This window comes from Rhinolophus ferrumequinum, chromosome 4 (assembly GCF_004115265.2).
Source record: "Rhinolophus ferrumequinum isolate MPI-CBG mRhiFer1 chromosome 4, mRhiFer1_v1.p, whole genome shotgun sequence".
Lineage (NCBI taxonomy): Eukaryota > Metazoa > Chordata > Mammalia > Chiroptera > Rhinolophidae > Rhinolophus > Rhinolophus ferrumequinum.
Window position 1 is genome coordinate 99,565,890 of NC_046287.1, and position 15,299 is coordinate 99,581,188.

A 15,299-nucleotide genomic window follows, 5' to 3' on the forward strand; every position below is an offset into this window, starting at 1 on the left:
ACAGGCCACAACATACCACTGGATGAACCTTAAAAGTATAATGCTAAGTGCAAGAAGCCAGTCATAAGAGACCACACTTTGTATGATTCTATTTATATGACATGTCCAGAATAGGTGAACCCATAGAGATAGAGAATAAATTAGTTATTGCAAGGGGAAGGAGGATAGGAGATTGATGGCTACAGGGTTCTTTTGGTGGGGGGGTGATGAAAAAGCTCTGTAATTAGATAGTGGTGATGGTTACACAACTTTGTGAATACACTAAACTGAACACCTTTAAAGGGCGACTCTATGATTTGTGAATTTTCTCAGTTTAAACAATTAAAAAGCAATCGAATTTCTATACATCAGCAGTAAACGTAGGAAATATAATCTAAAAACATATTGGTTATACTATCAGCAAAACCATAACATATGTAGGAATAAATCTAACAAAAAAGTTTTAGAGAAAAACTTAAAAGGCATTGCAACAGTTTTTAGTTTTTCATTGTAGCAGCTTTTAATGAAAGTTGTGTATAAGATTACTTTATTCCTGCATTTTCTCAATTGTTTCTTCCTTATATTTACCCTTTTCCTTTCCTCTTGACAAATTTGGCTTTGTGTTCAAGGATTTTTCTTCTTTTTTTTGCAGTCTTTGTCCAGTGTTAATCTAGTGATAACCACCTTCCTGGGGTGAATGCCAAAGGGACACTTATGTCATTAGCCTCCACCTGCTTGTTTGGTGTAAATGACATAGTTGTTCTTGTAAACTGGGACTACTTTGCCAGTCTGCCGACCTTTGTAGTGTCCTCATACAACCTGAACTTCATCATCCTTTCAGATGGGCAGGGATGGAACCTTGTCTTTATGTCTCAGGTCTTCGAAGAGAGGGGACATGATCTTCTGTGAATGTGGCAAAGGGCACTGAAATGCCGTTTACGTTCTTGCTCCCGTCACAGGTCACAAAGGGACTGAACTTCGTTTTGGCGGCTGGCACACCAGCGATGACCACAAAAGGGGAGACTTGCAACAAAGACCAAAACAAAGATCAAAACTTGCAAAAGACCAAAACAAGTGTTGAAAACATGAATTTCAGGGATAGAAGACATCGATATTGACAATGTGAGGTTGTAGAGATGTCAGTGCTCTCTGAATGATCTCAATGCAATTCCAATCAAAATGCCAACAGGCTTTTTCAAGGAACTTAGCAAACTGAATCTAGTAGTTATGTGAGAGTAAAGAACCAAGAGTAGACAAAGAATCCCCGAAGAAGAAAAAGGCAGAGAGACTCTAATACCAAACAGAAAGTCTCATTATACAGCTATTACCATCGGGAAAAAAGTAAAATTGGACTCCTGTGTGACACCAGGCACAAAGATCAATTCTGACAGAAGAAAGACTTAAATGTGAGAGGTAAAACCTAAATATAGGTGAGTATCGTAATGACATAGGCATAGGAAGAAATTCTTAAACCAGTTCCCCAAAGTAATAATTATGAATGAAAAGATTGGTAAATGCAACTACATTAAAACAGAGAACTTCATTTATCGAAAGACAATATAGAGGGAATTAAAAGGCAAGTCATGTGAAATGCACAGTGATAGTCTGGGTTGAAACAGCAAAAGGATATTGCTGGAAAAGGTAGCGAAATCCAAATGAAGTCTATAGTTTAGTTATTACATTGGTACAAAAGTAATTGCAGTAAGGTTAAAAATAATTGCGAAAACTGCAATTACTTTTGCACCAACCTAATAATACTGTTTCCCTGAAAACAATACCTAGCCAGACAATCAGCTCTAATGCGTCTTTTGGAGCAAAAATTAATATAAGACCCTGTCTTATTTTACTATAATATAAGACTGGGTCTTATCTAACATAACATAAAGCCGGGTCTTGTATTAATTTTTGCTCCAAAAGACGCATTAGAGCTGATTGTCTGGCTAAGTCTTATTTTCAGGGAAACATGGTAGTAGCATATTTCAGTGTTGGTTTCTTGGTTGTGGCAAATACACCGTAGTAATTTAAGAAGTGAACAGTAGGGGAACTTGGGTGAGGAGTAGATGGTAATCCTCTGTACTATCTGTGCAACTCTTCTGTAAACCTAAAATTATTCAAAAATAAAAAGTTTATTCAAAATCTGGGAATCGATTTGTATAAAATCCTTAATCGATAAAGGACTAATTTTAAACAAATACAAAAAAATCAGTAAGAAAAAGTTAGGCCATCCAACAATAAAATGGGCAAAAGTCATGTACAGATATTTTGCAGAACAGAAAAAGTAAATGGCAAATAAACTCCAGGCAAGACGACAAACCTCGTCTTAATAGGCAGACACTGTAAATTAATGCAACGGTGCCGGCCCATCTCAATCAATCCTCTTCTAAACTGCAGGTAGGAATGTAAAACGGTACAGCCACTCAGGAAACAGTTGGGAGTCCCGACAATTCCTTTTCTAGGACCTTGTTCTAGAGTCACTTTTGCTATTGCATCTGGGTGCCAAGAGGGGTCTGGAAAAATGTTCACAGCAGCACTGCCCATAATAGACAAAAATTAGAAACGACTGAAAATCATTCCACACAACGGAAAGTTATACTGTAGTGACAAAGGATGACTATCAGCAACACGCAAAAGTAAGGATGAATTTTTGAAACAATGTCGAAATCAAAAAAAGTCTCAGAAGAGCCAATATATAGTATAATATTTTATGAAGTTCAAAATCAAGCACAGTTAAACTTCACATTATAAAACTACAAATAAATGGCAAGGACTTGATAAACAGAACATTTAGGATAGTGGGTACCACAAGGTTAAGGATGAGGCAGGGGATAGTTTCAGGGATGGACACTCAACTATGTTTGGTGACTTTGGTGACATTCTTGTTTTTAGGTCAGGTGGTGGGTTCATGGTATTCGTTTTATTATTATGTCTATCTTATACAGATTATTTTATATCTATTAAGTGTTGGAGAATTTTAAAAATTTAAAGATAGATTTAAAAAAACAAGCAACGGGAAGAGCAAGTATTTTTCCAAGATTTATGAGAGGGTTGTTTTTTGTGTTTTTTTTTTTAAAACAACTCTACTGTTTCTAGAGGAAAATGGAATCTTTTAAAAGTCTGCAGGAGACAATGAAAGGATCCACATGTTCTCTTGGCTGGAATGTATGCCAAGAATGTAGAAAAGATTGCTGATCTTAGCCAATTTATCAAGAGGACATGGTGGGCGTATTAATATGAAAGTGCAGTTCAGCCTCTTAACAAACCTTCACTAAGAATGGTGGGTGCTGTAGCCACTGGTGCTCTGGGGAATGCCCAGATTGGGGGGACACAGCTCCACCCGCAAGGGTCTCTCCCTGAACCTTTCGGCATGCTGACACGTCTGGAATTGTCAAGAAGTGGCTCTGTGCTCTGAGCCCTATCTGCCTCCCTACAATTCCCGACTCAGCACCAGCTCAGCCTTCTGTGGAGATGTCCGCTCTCTTCCACGCGACAGCTGCAAACTTATGGTGACAGCAGGTGTGTGACCTGGGTTATTCCAAGGTAAACATCCACTGTTTCCTCAATCATACCGCACATGACAAAGTTTCCAGAGTTCCCTTCTGGACACGATCCAGATTCCCACGTCCACCTCTAGGCGTGCCCACAAGAACTGGACATGATATGCTCAGAACAAAGGACGATGGAGATCACTCCCTCCCTTCCTGTAGGCGCTATTCTCCAACTGTGTTAATACAACTGAAAACTGCACTAGCAGCCAGGTTATGTGTTAATTCATACTGAATTGGGGCTGCCTAGAATGTCTAACTTTCCCCCCATCTCATGGTTATGCAATTAATTATTTGAACCTAAATGAGGCATTTTACCTTTTAAAAGCTCATCCTTTCAGTTTCAGTGTATTAAGATCTTTTTGAGTCTGGATATTTGGTCATCTAACCTTTTCACTCTCCCACCTAGCTTTATGTCATTTTGTAGTAAAAGGGTACCTAGGCAAACCCCCAAGGACAGAACTCTGACCCGTGACATTACAGTCTCTTCTCAGTTGACTCTGAAACATTGAAAATTAGTTAATATCCTTTTCAACCTATCTTAATAGCTCTGAGTATAATAACATCCATTTCACATCTCAGAAACCTTTTTTTTTTTTTTTTAAATCACTTTCACCATGGAGACTGTGTTTTCAGGTCATTTCATCCCCAGTTCAGACAGGCCAGAGTGTTATTCGTTATTACTTTTTTTGAGGTATAATTGACATATAACATTATATTAGTTTCAGGTGTACAATGTAATGATTTGGTATTTGTATGTACTGCAAAGTGATCACCATAATAAGTATAGTTAACGTCTGTCCCCAGACATAGTTACACATTTTTTTCTTGTGATGAGGATGAAGACCTCATCCATTAGCAACTTTCCAATATGCAATACAGTATTATTATTAACTATAGTCACCATGCTGTACATTACACCCCCCAGGACTTATTTACTTATTATTTACTTATTTACTTTAAGTTTGTATCTTTTGACCCCCTTCACCCATTTCTCCCCCCCACCCCCTGCTTTTGGCAACCACCAATCTGTTCTCTGCATCTATGGGCTTTCTGTTTTTTCAGGTCCCATACGCTTATGGTATTTATCTTTCTTTGTCCGACTTATTTCAGCTAGTATAATTAGCATAACACCCTCAAGGTCCATCCCTGTCGTTGCAAATGGCAAGATTTTATTCTTTCTTATGGCTGAATAACATTCCATTGTATATATGTGCCACATTTTCTTTATCCCTTCATCCATCAAAGGACACTTAGGTTGTTTCCATGTCTTGGTTATTGTCAAATAATGCTGCAATGAACATGGGGGTGCAGATATCTTTTCACGTTGGTGTTTTCAAGGAACCTCTATACTGTTTTCCATAGTGGCTGTACCAACTTACATTCCCAAGAAGAGTGCATAAGGGTTCCCTTTTCTCCACATCCTCACCAACACTTGTTTTCTCTTGTCTTTTTGATAAGAGCCACTCTGACCGGTGTGCGGTGACATCTCACCGTGGTATTGATTTGCATTTCCGTAATAATTAGAGATGTTGAGCATCTTTTCACGTACCTGTTGGCCTTCCATAAGGAGAGTTATTCTTACTAAAGCATGCACTGAGCCCAACCTTTGAGAAATCCATAGCAACCTCTCACTAATTTCTCCTGAATCTCCTATGTCTGGGTATAATGTTTCTGTCACTCACCCTCCTCTTAGTGTTACACGGGTGGGCGAACACCTGTGAAAAGAGGCAGCCTCAAACGTCACCAGGACGCAATTGAGCCTCTAAGTGAGAAATGGCTGGGGAGATTTCTCCTCTTATGCCATCTTCTTCACATTACTTAAACTCTTTAATCTTCATCCTTTTTAGGTTTCTTTACACCATCAGCACGTGTCTAACTCAATTTGAAATTTCTCCCTTATGCCTAGACCTATAAAGGTGAAATCCCCTCAAAAGCAGACAATTTACATTTGGTGGGGGAAGGAGTCAAAATGCGATGTCCTGAGCCAAAGCACTCCTAAAGTCCCCATCCCCACCCCCACCCTGCCCCAGCTATGGGACCAGACACTGGGACTTGGGAGCAGGGGTGAGTGGTGCCAGCTGATGGGACAAGGGTGGAGACCCCCACCCTGAGCCTGCCAGTAGGTTCCACTCCAGGTGTCTCTAACTGGGAGGGGCTGCTTGGCCGCCGGCCACAGAGGAGCTACATGGTGCAAATTACTTAATTTCTACATCTATACAATGGGAATGACACTACTTGACAGGGTTTGCTTTGCTCTGGGTCAGTAGACTGGAATCCACTTGTGTCTCTGTCTCTTCCCAGCTTAGTGTCTGTAGAAAATGCTCCACCTCGCTGAACTTGAGTTTCTTCGTTGTCAATAAGGAGGTCCACCTATACGGCCTCTAAGGTCTCTTGCAGGACTAAATACCAGGTGCAAGACCCTTTACCTGAGTTCAGGTTTCATCAGAATGACATGCAGACTGAGGGATGGTTAATCATTTGTTAAACAGTTCAGTTTTAATTTTGGAGAAACACCTACTGCACAGAGTGTGTATGAGAAAGGTTTGCATTGCATGAATTATTTTCCCATTTGAAACCCAGAACCTCGCTCAAATGGCTTTCCAACCCGTATTGTACTGAAGTATCTTGTTTGTTCCATTAACTATTCACAGAGTCAACTGGGGAACCGTTGTTATTAATTTCAATGGAAAGCTAAAATGCAGTTCATTTTCTATAATTGCAGGCCCACGGTCTAAAGAGCCAGCAAAAGCTTTTAATCTGAGGCATTTTTAGAGGAGTATGATCAGAATTACATTGAACATCTTTTGAAGGTCCATAATTATGAAAACCTCAATAACATTGACATTCAAAGAGCTCTCTATACCATAGATGCTAAACTCACATGCTGTGGACAAGCCAAATTGCCGTCTTAGTCAAGATGGAGAAATGCCCACGGAGAAAGGGGGCAATGTTCGCACACCTTGCTTTTCCATTTTATGCCGACGACGTGAGCTCTTCGTATACATGGAGGGAGTATCTCCCCTGCCCTCGTACATGTACATCTCAGAGAGCCCTCTCTTCCGGCGTGGGCCTCGCTCACGCCTGCTGCCCGGGTCCAGGGCAAGGGGCAGCTAACACTGGGGAGCGCGCGAGGGTGGGTACGCCCTCCGGCCACCAGAGGGCGCAAGAACGCGTCCAGTTCCCACGTCTCTCCCGGAGCTAGTTCCTGGGGTTCTGATGCCCAAACAAGTTCCTCCGTCGCTACCTTCTTCCAGACTATACAAGAGCCTCAAGCGTTTGGTCAGGGCTGGCTTCCGAATTGGTCACAATTCCATGAGAACGGAGCCTCCAAAGGAGGAAGGGCAGGGACAGAGGAAAGGGGAATGACCCTGAGCAGCCACAGTGACCTGGGCCCCAGGTGTCAGCACCACGACTCCGACAGGTGGCCCGACGATGGTGAGAAACGACGCACAGCTTTCTTTCAAAAGTGCAATCTATTTCACAAGCAGAGCAGACAGACAACTGCTCAGCAAGGGGACGCAGAGACAGTGGAGGTGTGGCCCCCACAGGACAGGTGTGTCAGCGCTGCCCCGATTTAGCATTGGCACCTTTACGGAGGGACACGATTGCCGTGCTATGGAAGCAGAGATGAGGGAACCATTCATTCGGACTGGAGCAGGTGGAGAAGGGGCAGGGAGGCAGTGAGCAGTGAACTAGCCTTGGCAGGTAAGAGGTCCAGGGTGGAGGGAGACAGAGGAACAGCAGGACAAGTCCCCGGAGGCGCTGGAGGTGGGGGTGAAGCACCTAAGGCAGGTTGGGCCCAGTGGGTGATGGACTCTCTGTAAATGTACAAGTAAGTCAGGCTAAGGAATCTAGACTTTACTCAGCGGCTGTGAGGAACCAGCAGTGGTTTAAGTGCTGGAGAGCCACACGGTCAGATGTGCAATTTACCAGGTCCACCCTGGGCCTTTGCTTTCACCGCAGCTGGACGGGTAGGAAGGGACAGTTTTACCACTGGCGGGCTGGGAAGACAGTGAAGCAAACACATACCCACCTGCCCCCCTTTCTCCCATATGGTCCCTGAGGGACCATCCTCAGTGGTGGAAAGAAAATATTAGCGTGCTATTTTCCTTTTTGTCCTAAAAACCAAAAAAAAAAAATTTACACAGAGTTAAAATACAGATCAATGCTAACTCCCTCATTCACTCTGAATGTCAAAGTCACACATTATATGGTAGGCGAGATAAGCCATTACAAAGAGAGGGTGGTGTCCAGAGGGGTGTCCAGCGGGAACCTTCACATCGCCATTCGTTTTCAGCATCTGTGACTTATTGTAGTTTGTATGCGTCTGATTAAATGAATGTAAGGATTTTATTATTTTGTGCTAACTAAATTGAACCTTGAAAAAATGCACAGGGGGCTTTAAAAAAGATCACTGAAAAGAAATGGCACATTGACAATATTAGTAAAAAGCACGAGTGAACACAAAGACAATGACTGAGTTGACACCTCTGCTACTCACAGGATCTTAGAACCCTTCATCAACCACACTACAAGGAAGAACAGTGAGCGTCCAATGAGACCTGACAGACTTAGGTCACCAGCATTTATTTTAGAAAAGCCAACAAGCCCAGCATTTCAAGAAAAGATGCTTTAACAAATGAGAATGTATTTTCCCCCCCAAGGAAATGTATGCTATTGGGAGAGCATTTTGGAAGTGGAATGTTTGGAAATGTCTTATTTGTTATGCCATTTTTGTTGTCAAAAAGTTAGATCTATAGTTGCAACCTATAAAAACTCTCATATAAGCACATGAATTTGAAACAGAATTCTCTAATTGTATGAAAGTCTGCCAAATCTCCTTACAATGTTTTGAAACCATTTATCCAAAATGTGAAATTGCAAGAACTTTTGATGTGCATGCAAAAATGACTGACATCAGAAAAGCTGGAAATTTGCTAGCTCAGTTTTAACAACAAGCTGGGTAATTGGTGGATGGGCACAGAAGCAAGCATGTAAGCCTCGCCAATGGGGATCGGCCAGTCTCAGAGAGGTTTCTTATTGGTCTGTGACAGCCAAATATGAATGTAGACTAAATTCTAGAACCAGTCCTTCCAGATACTTTATCACAAAATGCAAAATTAAGGTTTAAAAAAAGATGTATATCCAATCAGATTGCTCTAACTAAAAGTTATTAATACTTTAGTGAGAGAAAATATTTTTATACTTTTAATTAAAACCATTTAAAATATTATTTCATCTTTTTCTTATTTTTGTTACTTTCATATTTTGTTTTATAATAAGTATATATTAGTAGAGTCATATATAATTAATAATTAATATTCATATATCGAGGGGGTGAGTGCTCATAATTCTTTACTGAGGGGTTACACAATCTCAAAAGTCTGAAGAAACCTACTTGGATGAACAGCGCAGTTTGTGCCATTTCTGAGCTCCGCTATGGGCAGACCTCCCTGACCCTCCCTGCCTTTCAGAATGAAGAAGGTTGTTCTGGGAACAGAGGTGGGTTGGGAAGAGGCAGGAAGCCTAGTGGACACACATGACAATGAGGGATGAGACCTTTGTCACCATCCCCTCGACTCAGCACAAGACAGAAAGACAGGGGGCTGATGGGAGGGGAGGCGGGCAGGGCAGGGAGGCCCGAGGCTGGCTGTGAGGACCAGGACCAGAAGCCGTTTTCAGCTGGCACATCTCCTGCAAAGGGTGGGCATTGATTGGGTACTTTCTCTGTGGCAGCACTTTGGGGGACTGAAAGAAAGAGCGAAGCCCTGGTGCTGGTCTGCAGGGAGCTTAGAGTACTCTCGCCAACGTACGGCTTCCCCACGAACAAGGTGCAGTACAAAAAAATAAAATGGAAACGGCACCTGGGAGAGGCCCACACACACCAGAGCCGTGTGGGCTGGGGCCTCTGAGGAGCCTGAGAGCTGGTGAGGGACGTGGGGCAGGGCTGTAAGAGGAGCATTTGGGGAAAGTGCGTGGTCAGCAGGGCTGGGGCCAAGGGATCATACGTGAGAAGAAAGAGAAGAGAGAAGAACAGAAACGAAGGCTCAGCCCTCTAGAACCAGGGGCTCCTGTGTCCCTGGGGTGCGAGAACAGTCAGACACTTGAAATTCAGCCACAGACACCTTGAAACCCCAGCCAAAATGCAACAGAAAAGAGCTGTGGGAAAAAGATAAAAGATACAAAGAAGTGTGGTTAAAAGCAGTGTAGTTTTCAGGCCGGTAAAAACAAGAAATAGAGCAAAAGAAGGGGAGGCCATGAGGGACAGGCACAGAACAGAAAGGTGGAGCGGGTGACACGGTGGGGGAGCCCGGGGAGGGGGGCCACGGGTGAGGGCTTTCTCACAACCTGGGCGTTTCATTGAGACTGAACTGTGTCGGTCACTCCCTCGGTCATACAAACCCATCCGTGCAAAGCCTTATGGGTACAGCAGTGACCAAGACAGGTTCTGCCCCTGACCACGTTTACCTGAGTGGGTCGAGCAGAGGGTCTACCTGCTGCTGGTGGGATAATCCTAATCTTGCCCCAGAAAGCCAGTGTTCTTGAAGAGTCCCCCTGGCCCCAGGCCAGTGTAACCTGACCTGGGGTGGGGGGTGGGGGTGGTGGGGGGTGGGGTGTGGGGGTGGGCCACAGGCTATGCATTGTGAGGACGGGCATTCTGTCAACGAAATGTGGTGTTTCTAAGCCCTTTCTCATATTTACTTCTTGAAAATAGGCAATCCCATCTACAAGACCGCATGAAAACAATTGCGCATTGAATATAGTTCTTATTCACGAAGCAGCAGGAAATAAATTAGAAGTGGAGCAGATCACAAATTCTGTCCAGGTGGCAGGAACCATCCGGGGAGGGGCTGATCCCGCTTCAGGGGCTGGCCCACTGGGGCACTGTTTCTATCTTCCCCTTGCTGCCCTGCCACATCAGATGGTGACAAGAGAATTGTGACAATAGGGAGGCAAATGTCAGACAGGCAGACAAAGGCAATGGCAGCTTAGAATGTAGATTTCTGATCCCGGGTCAGTGCTCACACAGTTAAAGGGATGGAGCCCTTATCTAGTGTGGGATCCAGCTGGCCCTCGCGTGACCCCCCATGGGACAGAATGTAGCATAGTGGGTTCCAAGTCCCAGGAGCTAACCTGTGTGTGCCTCAGTTTCCTCTGCCTGTAGAATTGGGATAATTGCAGTACACAAGTGTAGTTGGGAGCTCATGAGGAGCAAATGGATAAATGCACGTGAACACAGCTTGGCATATAATCAACTTTCAATAGGGGGTAGTAGCTGTAATTTCAATTAACCATGGAAACCAAGGACATTTTTTTCAGGTAGAGATGCTACATTTCTGGAGTTCTCCAAATCTTTTATTGAAGTGCAATGTCAAGTTCTCAATATGTGCAACCTCTGAATCTTGAAGTGCCCTTCAGAATTTCTGCTAAGGTACATAATGTGAGAGCCAAGAGTAGGAATTGAGAAGACCTCCAAGAAAGCTCCCTTGTTTAGAAATTGGAAAATTAGAAAATAGAAAGGATGGGGTGAAATAAGCTGGTCTGACACTATGAACCAAGAATGCCAATCTTGGGACGGCTGGATAGCTCAGTTGGTTAGAGCGTGAGCTCTGAACCACAGGGTTGCCGGTTCGATTCCCACATGGGCCAGTGAGCTGCACCCTCCACAACTAGATTGAAGACAACAAGCTGACGCTGAGCTGCTGGAGGGGCGGCCGGATGGCTCAGTTGGTTAGAGCGCGAGCTCTCAACAAGGTTGCCAGTTCAGTTCCCACATGGGATGGTGGGCTGCACCCCCTGCAACTAAAGGTCAAAAACGGTGACTGGACTTGGAGCTGAGCTTCGTCCTCCACAACTGGATTAAAGGACAATGACCTGGAGCTGATGGGCCCTGGAGAAACACACGGTTCCCCAATATTCCCCAATAAAAAAAATTAAAAAAAAAAAAAGAGAATGCCAATCTTGTTCAAAGTCAAGGATAGGAGTAAATCAGAACATAGATTGAGCACAGTTTGCGACTTTGCAAAATTCCTACTCAGTAGAATTTTAACTCCTGGCCTCTCCAAAAGTCTGGCAGAGTGGACTATTACTTTTCATCTGACTTGGCTACTTACATTGTAAATGTCCCAAACGGCAGGGCTGTCCTACTCATTTTCATGTTTGTTCAATGTGGCAAAGCATTCAGCATGGGAGAGGCAGATGTGAGAAGAGGCGGCAAGCATTTCTTTCCCATATTTTCAGGATGTGCAGTGTGACCAGGATACTAGCAAAATGCAGTGAGGTGGAGTTTTGCAGTGGGCAGTGGGGGGGGGGAGGGGGGTGGGTAGGGGTTCTGGTTTCTGGTGTGTTTTTCCATTTGCCAGTTAAGTGCAAACAAGTCACTTAACCTCAGTTTTCTTCATTTATCAGATGGGAAGAATCTATGCCAACCATACATCATAAAGATCTGAGAATCGAAAAATTTGTCATAAATGCAAAGTGTGAAAGTAAAACTGTTTAGTGTATTGAATGAGACATATGCAGGGATAATTATGTCAGACATTTGTCACTTGTGCTTCTTGAACATGTAAAGAAGATAACAACTAGCAAATTTGCCTAGAAATGAAGCCAAAATAGGTCAGCAAAAATAAATAAATAAATCGCTTGTGTTTCTTGGTACAGGTTCATTGTACCAATTGGTACAGGTTCATTGTACCAATTGGTACAGGTTCATTGTACCAATTTCAAACTAGAGGGGTCTGGCTAATGTCAGCCTTTTTTCTCACTTCCAAACTTTTTTGTTGGTCTGTTGCTATTCTGCTATTTCTATGATAGAAAATTTCAAACATTCCCTTACTCCCTTCTAGTCCCTTATCTCATTTTTTTCTTCTTGGTTTGCTGTAGTGTTTGAAAGCAGATCCCACATACCATGTCATTTCATCCACAAATACTTGCACCTTCTACCCATCTTCCTGCAAAAGCAACCTGAAAACTCCTCAGCTGCCTCTGCCTCCGTTCCTTAACCCTTTGCCATCGGTCTTCCCAGCTCCACCCCGCTGTGCAATCTATTCTTTTAATCTTCAAGGATGTAATCAGAGGCCCTTTCTCAGTTCTCATCCTCAGCTTCTCTGCAGCTTCTGTTGAATCTAAAGCAGTGAGCGTTGCATAAATGCCAGTGCCAGGCACTGTTAGATGTGTGGTGGCTGCATACCAGACCTTGGAGGAATTCACAGCCATCTAGGGGGGCAGCGGTGAGGGCTGCAGTCAGAGCGCATGGGGATGGAACACAAGCACAGAGGAAGCAAAGGCTGTGTCGGGGGAGGGAAGACCTGAGATCAGCAGTGCTGGGAAACCTGCTGCAGCTGGCACTTGGGCTGGACTTGGGAGGAGAGCAGGGCTTGACAGGCTGGGCTCAGGCATCCGGAAAGGGTGGAACAGTATGAGCAGAAACCTGGCCAACAGGGAGCTTAGGGCCATGTCTGGGGCAGGTGACTCACTTAGGTGACGGAGGTGCGTGGGAGGATCTGATTAGTGCACTGTGTTTAGGAGGACGTGCACAATACTGAGAGTAAACAAAAGTACAGAGATCAGAAGAAACTGTAAAAGCAGGTAATCACTTATAGCACGATTCTTGATAACATCCAGGGATGAGTAAGTGTAGTCAGTGTCTCTTTGTGTCTACACATAACTACAGCGATCACCTATTTAGCACCGGGTGTCAGCCACTTTATCTGCACAGTCTCTAAAACCTGCAACTACGGCACCTAGCGAGGCATTCTTCTCATCTTACAGATGAGGACACAGAAGATCAGATTGGTTAAAGAACTATCCCAGCTCTTTTAGGCGACTAAATGGCAGGAGCGGATGTAGGCCCATCTGTCCCTATCCACTGTGCCACATAGCTGGCCTCCCTCTAAAACAGTATGGTGTCTACCAGCATCTAACAGTGTTTTTGCGACAGAGCAGAAGGAAAAAGGAGTAGGGGTCCAGCTAGCATGCTGTTGCCCAGCAAGGGCTCAATGCCCGACATGCATCGAAGCCAATACTATGGCACCAGCTTTTGAGAAAGGCAAAAAGCTTTATTACGAAGTCAACTGTCAAGGAGACAGGCAAACCAGGCTCAAACCTGTCTGTCCCATTCAGTGTTTCAGCACTGGATCTCCCTGGACAGCGAACCCTTCGCTTCTGAAAGGGATCTGGCGTTCAGGTTCTGGTCACGTCCCACACGGTCTTTTGGTTCCGTGTGGGGGAGAAACTTTGGTTCTGGGTGTAATTTGCAACATTTTCTCCTCTGCACATGCTTTGGCTGCATGACTTGCAGTTTTGTTCTGTTGTCTCTGAAAAACAACTCAGTATCTTGTAAGAAACAGGATAGGACAGGTTTGAGCTGGTTCTGCAGTTACAGTGCCACGAGCCTAGGGCCTGCCATGTCGGCACAGCTGTCCTAGAGCGATCACCACCGAGCGCGATGAAAGCTTCCGATAGCCACCAAACAATCTTGCACCATCCAACATGCAACACTGACCCTAGCTACAATGCCTCCTCAGAGAGGCCTTCCCTGACCACCTCTCTCACTCACATGCTTTATTTCCATCACATGTTCTTCCACTTGGCTTTGTTTTCTTCACAGCATTTGTCACCATCTAAAATTATATTACTTATTTTATTGTTATTCCCCTTTTTAGAATGTGAGCTCAAAGATAGCCGACAACTTAGTCTTGGTAACGGATGGACTCTGAGCACCTAGAATGGTGCCTGGCACGTAGTAGTAAATGCTAAATATTTGTTGGGTGAAAGGAAAGATTAATCAGTAAGTGTTTGGTGTATTGTGCTCGCCTAATATTCATTTAAATATTAAAAGTAATAGGTGAAGAGATATTTTTCCTCCCCCAGTTTCCATGCTCCAGGTAGGAAAAGGAACAGGGATGAACTATCACTAAAAAAGAAATTACTTATAATTAGACTTACCCAACTTGCAAAAGCCTAAAATGAAGTAGTGAGGTCCATGTCATGGAAGCATTCAAGTAGGTGCTAGATGAAATGTTATAGAAGTGATCCCTATACCAGAAATACGGGTAAGGAAGGACCGTCAATTCTAAGAGTCAATGATTTCAGGACAATGGGGGAAAGACAATCCAGGGTGTGGGGACTTGGATGGCACGAGGACATCATATCCTTTGGAATGACTTAGGAGAGAAGACCAGAACTCATTTTCCCTAGACACTTACTAATTACTCACAAGGTAAGTTTTGCTGCTGTGAGCATCGGCCAGTCTCCACAGGTGCCCACCTGCCTCAGTTCAGGCTGGGACCCCAGGAGCAGGAGTGTGGCCCCCGTTGTCAGGAGGCCGGCCACGGGAGGGCCCAGTCCATCCCTGAAGGCCCGCAGCATGAAGGAAGGAACAGGCAGAGAGAAGGGCAAACACACACAACAATCCTGGAGCACCACTTCCCTGGGATTCTGCTGGCAGGCAAGGGTCACCGTCATGGGCATTTGACTCAACGCATCCCAGAAACTAAGGCCTTCCTGGGTTGGTTCTAGAGCTGCGGGTGAGAGGAGACTTTTAAATAAAATCTAGGCAAAGTAAAGCAAAACTATGTTTAACAGCTGCCTCCACCCTCAGAACCTTGACACTGGACACTTGCTGCTTCTCGTCCATCAGAACCTGAGCAGTAGATCTTTCTAACTTGACCTCTTGAACTAGAGGTCAGGTTGCAGGCACTCCAAGAAAGGGCTGTGGTTGGGTTCACCCTGAAACTGAAAACTACTGAGGAAATGAGGCAATTGCTGATGGAA